At 53.7% G+C, this 7,685-nt stretch overlaps 1 long non-coding RNA gene across 1 annotated transcript; it reads left to right on the top strand.

Moving 5' to 3' along the window:
- Positions 1 to 4,251: 4,251 nt before the first annotated feature.
- Positions 4,252 to 6,683, top strand: LOC109501209. Its single transcript, XR_002159170.3, has 2 exons — positions 4,252 to 4,489; positions 6,015 to 6,683. It is a non-coding gene; the product is annotated as an uncharacterized LOC109501209 (long non-coding RNA).
- Positions 6,684 to 7,685: the final 1,002 nt, after the last annotated feature.

Raw genomic sequence — 7,685 nt, forward strand, 5'->3', positions numbered from 1 at the left:
AGCGTACCGTATTAAACCAAGTAGACCTGAAGGAATGGTTCTAACTGAAGAGGCACCTAAAACTGCTGGAAAAGAGGGAAAAGCAAGAGTGTGTGAGTTGAGAATACACAGGCTTCCTTCCATCTTTCGTGCAATAAGCAGGTCTTCTTTGGAAAAGTAGTATTTGAGCTGGGCTTTAAAATCCAGGCAGGCTTTTCCTTAAATTGCAAGAGAACGCCACTGAAAGCAAGACAAAACAAAACAGAAGTGGCAATAGAGTCTGGCGTGGAAAGACGGGGGCCTATCCAGTGACATCACGCGCTTTGGTTGACCGGAGGAGGCACGTAGCACACGGGTACCCTTGGAGGCCAGTGCAAAGCATTGGAACTTCGGTGGAGAGCGGGGACCCCGGGGTATTTTCAGCAGAGAAATGCCACGTTCAGAGATACCCTTTAGGAGTAGAAATCTAACAGTGATGTGAAGAAAGTCAGAAGGAGATCATCTGGAGACAGGGGAGTCGGGAGGTTCTCACACTGGGACAGGGGAAAGAAAGGTAAGGAGGAGACTACGTGGTCCTTGGAGGTAAGAAGTCCAGGTGAATTGGACCTAGGAGTCCTGATTTCTTGACCCTCCGGGGGAAAACAGAGCGTCTACATTTTACTCCCCTTCTGATTTTCCTTCTCTTAACCTTACCCTCTCTTCTTGGACGGAAGGAGGTCCTCGCGAAACTTGGGAGTTCCAGAGTAAGCTGTTTTCTGCATCCCTGTGAACCACGTTGGTCCTCAGACCATTTCTGCAGCTCCGGCTTGACGGTCCTAGGATTTGGGTCTGATGCCTTGGTTCACAATGGAAGCTCTGGAAGTAGAGGAGACTAGACCTCACCATGCTAGCTGTCGCCCTCACGATCTTCTCTACGCCTCGGGTTCCCTGTCACAGCATGGGGGGTAGTAACAAGGCCTGCCTTGAGAGGCGGTGCCTGGCACACTCAACATGGGGGCTGGAGGGGTACCCGGTCAACGCCGTTGGTTATCACACATCCACAACTGCTTAGCCCCAACACCCTGAAACGCCTAACTTTTGTGACGTGTTTGGCTGCCACAGCTGACCTCTCCTGAATTCATTTAGCAGCAAACGTTGACCTGAGCTGACACGAGGCTACTTATAGTCCTTATTTATCCCACTTTGGGCTCGCATTCAGACATCTTCCTGCAGAAATATTAATGCGCCTGGTTGCAGGGTGCTGCCCCCAGCCCCACTGGGCGTGTTAAATGATGCCGAGCCGGCAACATCTTACCGATCTGAATCCGAAACATTCCCCATGCCAAAGTGCATGAGGCCCCCAAGGCGTCAAAGATGGGCTGCGAATTCATATTGCAAAGCTCACTCTTTCAAGGAGTGGTTGGTGGCCTCTGCGTTCAGATGAAAAGAAGAAACCGTCAACGTTTATTGTATTTTATTTTATTGTATTTTATTTTATTTTAATGTTTCAGATGCTTACAAGGGAAACAGAAGGGGACTCCTCGTGTGCATACTGTCGGCCCTAGAAGCCCTGAGTACAAAGCCCACCTCCTACGAGGAGTTTCGGTTTACGAAACCTGTTCTCTGTGCTTGCTCCCTCCTTTTATCTCCTCGGCTTCCTGTAGACGGAGCCTGGATGGAGAGAAGTTGGTTACCGTCATCTTGAACATGGGAGACTGAGGCTCAGAGGATGACTTTCAGGAATGTGTCCCTCGGGGCGGAGGAGTGGCCCAGGACAGTCCTAATTGCTCTGGGGTCTTTCACCCCGAATGGAAGGTCACGAGGCCAGGACCACCATAAACTAGGCTCTGGTCCCGAGACCCTCTTCCTTTATGCCCCCCAAGGGCAGTCACAGCCCACGGTAGGCGCTCAATAAACCAGCCTGGGATTGGACTGGCCTATGCGTTTTCTGCCATTTTCTCCCCTGTCTCTCCTCCCTCACTGCCCGCTTCCTTAGGCAGCAAGGGCAGGGCCACTGAGCCCCACAGGGCAGCCCGGCTCTCTTTCATTTCTTGGAGGCATCCGGCAGAAGTTTGACAGTGGGGTGTGCCTTGTGCGTCGGCGTTTCAGCCAAGTTTGTGTTTGCCGGCTGGCCGTCCCCCTTCGCTGTGCCTCCTACACGGTCCAGCAAGATGAGGGGCTCTGAGCTTCTCACCCCGAGGGATGGGACTCCCACACGCCTCTGGGGGCTAGCCTTTGACTCCTAGGGTGGCATGTCACCAAACAAAAACCCTGAAGTGAAACGCGTCTTCCAGTAAAGACCGGCAATGGGTCCTGGGCGGGTGTCGACACAGAGGGGCGCTTACTTGGCAAGGCCCACGGACGGGGCGGGAGGCAGGCTGGGAACCGTGTGGGTTCTGCAGTTCCTGGAATCTTCCTGCCTCTACCTCCATCAGCTCCGCTTGAGAATAAGCGTGCCTCTGTTATTCCAGGAACACCTCAGGTCCTACTTCTTCTGTAAAGTCCAGGCCCTCTTGATCTTCATCAGTTAGACTTGTCCACTCCCCCCCGCAGCCGTCACTCCCTGGAACTGCCCTCGGAGCCTCTGACGTCACTGGCTTGGACAGTGGGAGCTCCTACCGTCCAGTCCTCTGCCAGACCCTCTCGGTGTCTCCCGCTTTTTCCCGGCACGGCCCCGTGCTGATGCCTTGCTGTCAACCCGCGTGCCTGGATCTCCAGCGGAGACCCCTGTTCTCCCCAACAGCTTCCCTAGCCACCCCCCTCCATGCAGCAGGGTTGTGCGTTGTTCTAGGACTGCAGGCCCCATACCCAGAGGCACAACCAGTGCCTTTCTACTACTACATTCTGGTTCTAAGTTGATTTGGGGGCCAGAGGTCCCACCGGAAGTCTAGGACACTTATCTTGAAATGCACACAGGTAATAATACCTTTTTTTGTTTGTTTCCCGGGGGCGTCTAAACCTCTGATCTTCACCCAGGGACGACCCCCCCACCCCGGCCCAGGGCACGTGTGTGTAGGGAGGGGGGGTCTGAGGGAGGCGATCTAAGATTTAGGGAGGAAACAGGTGGTGTCAGTATATTCCAGGGCTCTGTCCCCAGATGTCCAAGCCCTGCAGTGACCAAGACCTTGCTAAGACATCTCACCGGGGGATGCCCCGCCCTGTGCCTGGCTCCTCTCTGCTTCCCCTCTGCCCTCTTAAGGCTGCCCAAGAAAGACCAGCGATGGCTGCTGTCGGCTGAAAAGCCCATCCCCTTGAAACCCAAAGACACTGAGACTCCTTCAAACATTAAGGGTTCAAGGCGTGCAGCCCCTGAGGGGACAGCCCAGGCACAGGCAGAGAGGGCCAGAGAGCCAGAGCCCTCGGCCAGGTGGGACTTTCCACGCGGGACTCTGTGAGAAGCTGATAACCGGGACCCGTAGCCTGCCCGAGGCCGGGAGCCCCAAAACGCTGTGTCATCCCCTTTCTCCCGCGGTGTTAGCGGCGCTGCTCGCCCGGGCTCCTCAGGAACCCGTGGTTGGTTTTGTGGTCACCCAACAGTTTTATGAAGGCCCTTGAAGTGCTTCAAGTACCAGGTGGCCCCAGCGTGGTTTAACTGTCTGGGGGCCCGAGCTCTCCCAGTGGCCACCTCAGTAACGTAGACAGCCTTGATGTGAGAATTGTTCAGTTGGCCGTGACAATTACATAACGCACCAGAAGGGCAAGGTTCGCATTCGCGGTAAGGTCAGGCGTTATAAAGGCACACACTGTAAGGTGGTAAATCAGACCGCGCCTCCGTCGCACTCAACAGTCTCTCAAGTTGACTCAGGGGTCATTCTCTCATTGGTGGCTTATTAGTCCCATTTTGCAGATGTGGAAACTGAGGGTCATCAAGGTCAGGGGTCTGTCCTGTGGGCCAGACAACTGACTAAGAGCTAGCTTCACGGATTATGTCAGATTGCTCCCCGATGGCCCCACTAAGGCTGAGATCACCCCCATTCTGCGGACAGTCGTGCTTCCCAGGTCCCAGCCAACTGCCCTTCCCAGCCAGCCAGTGCCTCTTCCTCTCTGGGAAGTTTCTGGGAGAGCTGTGGCTTGGAGCTCGCAGCAGGTAGGAGCGAGACAGCTGTATTTTCTCTTGGTCTTGTTCCCAGATGATCTGTCAGAGAGCACTTCTGAGAACAAACGCAGAATACAAAATAACTCGTGCCGCCTTTCTAAAGCCCCCAGGAGGCTTTGGGGTGACATTATAACTGCCTCCTATCTTGATCTCAGCCCTTGGTTTGCTTTCTTTAAGCACCCATCGGAGGCTGGGCACCAAGGATACAACCAGGTGTGAACCAGGGGCCCCGGGGATGCCAAGGATTGACGATGCAAACGCACATACACACACGTGCACAGGGGTGCATATGTTCATTTCCCTTCCAGCCCTGGAAACAGCAGTCTACGGGGGAAGCCACGCCGACCTGGCCACGGAACGTATATGTGTGCACGCCCAATGAGGTGTAAGATGCTTCGCTTTTCTGCACACACGACTTCATTTATCCTCACTGTGGTAATTTCCCTCACCATCGTCTTTGCGAAATGGACGGTCCCGGTGTATTATAGATTTGTGTGTATTTCCATTTTCCTCACCGGGCTGCGCGCGGGCTTCCCACCGAAGCGCCCTGTCTCATTAATCATGATGTTCTCGCTTATTGATTCGGCCCAAAAGTGGTCATCGAGCACCCGGGATCTGCCAGGCTAATGCCAGGCAGAAGAGAAGAGCAGGCTTGGGGAGACGCTTCGGCACGAACGAATAAGTGGGTGAACAGCTGAATGGTTTATTGCATGCTGGGGAGACTGGGGGAAGGTGCTGTGGGTGCAGATGCCTGGGGGAGACCTTAGCGTTGCCAAGAGAGGAGGTGGAGAGTCTTTCCTTGGCAGAGACAGCGAGTTCGGTGAGGGAGATGGCTTGACACGTACGGGGTCGGGAGCATTGTCCGGCTGTCCACGAGGAGCCGTGGGAACAGCTGACACCTGTTCACCCCTCTTGCCGTCAACATGCACAACCGTGAGCTGCGGGCTGTAGGAGTCTGTACCCCATGGAGGTCACTTTCACATTATATAAGCTCCTGCGTGTAAAACACACAGCCTGGCGTCCACAAGGCCCCCACTAAAATCTAGCCGTTAGCAAGACTGTGAGTAGACCCACAGCAAGGTGCCTGCTTGCTTGCCTGAGCCGCCATTTGGAAATATGTGCGTGCACATAAACATTCTGATAGTTGAAAACTAAAATGCGGATGATATGACCAGATCTGGGCTCTCCTGATCGCCGCTCTTTCCCATCTTCGGCAGAAGCCTTTGTAACATCTGTGAGAAGATTATGAGAAGCCTTCCAGGCTGGCTGAGGACTCTGGCCCGCCAGTCTCCTTGAATCACTGGGGCATCCCTTGTGCCCCCCACTTCTGCCTGCAGGGTCTCCTGTTGGGGAGGGTCTCTTCTCCTTCTGGGTTGATAACCAGAGCTGTATAGACCCAGGTCCCCTGAGCTGGAGGGTAACCCAGCCCACCAATTATTGGAAACTAAAGCCAGGTAATTTGAACCCATCTGCTGGGCGCCTGACCACAAACCACCTCTTAGCTCACCCCAAGCTGGATCCTGTTACTTCCCCAGTGCCTGCCCGGCTTCATTACCACGGCCATGGGAAGGGAGGAAACCAAGAGGTTACCGGGTCTTCGGTTAGCGCTTTGTCATTAGCGTGGTTATTACCCTGGTCCTCCCTCCCGGGAGACTTCTAGATATAGGGGCCGGGGGGAGTGATTTGGTAACAGGACCAGAGGTTCCCAGATCTCACCAGATGGAGTGGGGTCCTCATCAAACAGCCTAGCAAGGGGTGGGGGCAAGACGCCTGGCAGGCACGGACAGATTCCAGGAGGCCAGCCTATAGCTTCTTGCTGTAACTGAGTGCCACTATATCCGACGCTCCACACATGTCTCTTGGGGGCCATTATGGTGACCGGACAAAGCATGGCCATTGGTGCCAAGCGAGCTTGGTTTGGGGAAAAAAAATAAAAATTCTGCTCTTTCCTGTATTATAGAAAGTGTCTTAAACACAGAAGTCTCAAGTGTCCTGACATGACAATGAAGACAACACCTCCATTCCAGCAAGACTTCACGATCCATAGATTAGACTATCTTTCCAGAACCAGAGCACAATCGGACGTCTTCATCAACGTGGAGTGAGCTACGCAGTATCGTAGAAGCCAAGAGAGAGGGTTTGGCCACCTAGGGTCGGCGGGTCCTCTGGGACCACCCAGACCAACCCCCACATCCTCTCTCAGAGGGTGGCACGCACCTCGTTCCTATTTCACAGATTGGAAATCGAGGCTCACGGAGGTTCTGCCCTGTTCAAGGAAGCACACGTGCCGAATGGAAAATTGGCCGCGGAGACGCAGATGTGCTCACATCACGTATCAGTGACGCGGGAGTAAATACACGTGAGAGTCTGGAACGTGGATGAAGGATGATACGGTCCATGTTTGTTTCTATTTCATTGCAGAGTGCTAGAGGGGGAAGTGGGTCCTCACCGCTGTACTCTTGTCCTTGGTCATGGATTCTTTTCTTGGGGAAATCTTCAATGCCAAGTAACTATGAAGCCTCCTCTCCCAAATGTGATTCCACTCTCAACCCCATTCTGCATTTTACCGAGCATCTTGGGCCGAAAAAAAATTAAATAAATAATGATAGAAGTCCATTTGACTTCAGCATAGCAGAACTAAAAGAGTTTTTGAACCAAGACTAAATTGATCGTGGTAATCTGCCATCGGGAGAGGAGCCAAGCAGCACTTTTGGCTTCCAGCATCGTACCAAAGTCCCAGTCTAGCGGAGAGAGCTTTTTGCTATATCAAAAGGGACGGTGCTGCGTTTCAAACTGCGTTTATATTCTAACATCTCATGAGCCTAAAATACCGGCAGGTCTAGCACAAGCTCTTTCTCGTTTCTTTCTTTCTTTCTTTTTTAATGATTCCAGGAGTCTGTAGGAGGAGGCACTGCGGGTGCTGTTAGGGTCCAGTCTCAAACGAGCCCCAGCACTGGCCCCGGCCTCTGTTTGGTTGTCATTTGCACTGAACCCACCCCCCCCCCCCGCCCTCCTTGGTGGCTGTGCCTCCATGTTGACAAAATGTGACCCATCCGATCTGCCAGGAGGCAAATCTTCAGATGTCTCCCAGGCCAGGAAAGAGAACATGTTGGTCTCAAGAATGGATGGGGCTCGAAGCCATCCTTCTTACATTCCTTCCTCGGTCTCCCGTATCTAATATCAAACTGCCTCTTGGACGTGCCTCACCCGTGGCCATTCTGCCTTTGCATCCCCCAGCTGATGGGAAGCTCACCACATCACCAGTTCGTTAGAGCCACTCTCCTGGTAAGTTTAGGAGCTGCAGGAGTTGGTGTTTGCCGGTATTTCTAACCTACTCTCCCCGCCCTTCATCTCTGTAAGCAGAGGTTCGATCTCCAACCATGGCGACTCTGTCCTGAAGAGCACTAGAGTTTGTCCAGCCTCAGAGGTGGTGAATGAGAGCTCTCTGGCCCGAGCGGCAGCTCTGGGCATGGCTGCTTAGCCCCTTGGTCTCAGTTCAGGGGGTACCCTTCAGGAACGCCTTCCCTGACCGCCCACCTGCAGTGGCCCCTCACCATGCCACCGCTGTCACCTGCATTCACTCCCTATCCCGGGACCACATCTTATTCATCCCCTTCACGGCACTGACCGC

This window comes from Felis catus, chromosome B3 (genome assembly GCF_018350175.1).
Source record: "Felis catus isolate Fca126 chromosome B3, F.catus_Fca126_mat1.0, whole genome shotgun sequence".
Classification (NCBI taxonomy): domain Eukaryota; kingdom Metazoa; phylum Chordata; class Mammalia; order Carnivora; family Felidae; genus Felis; species Felis catus.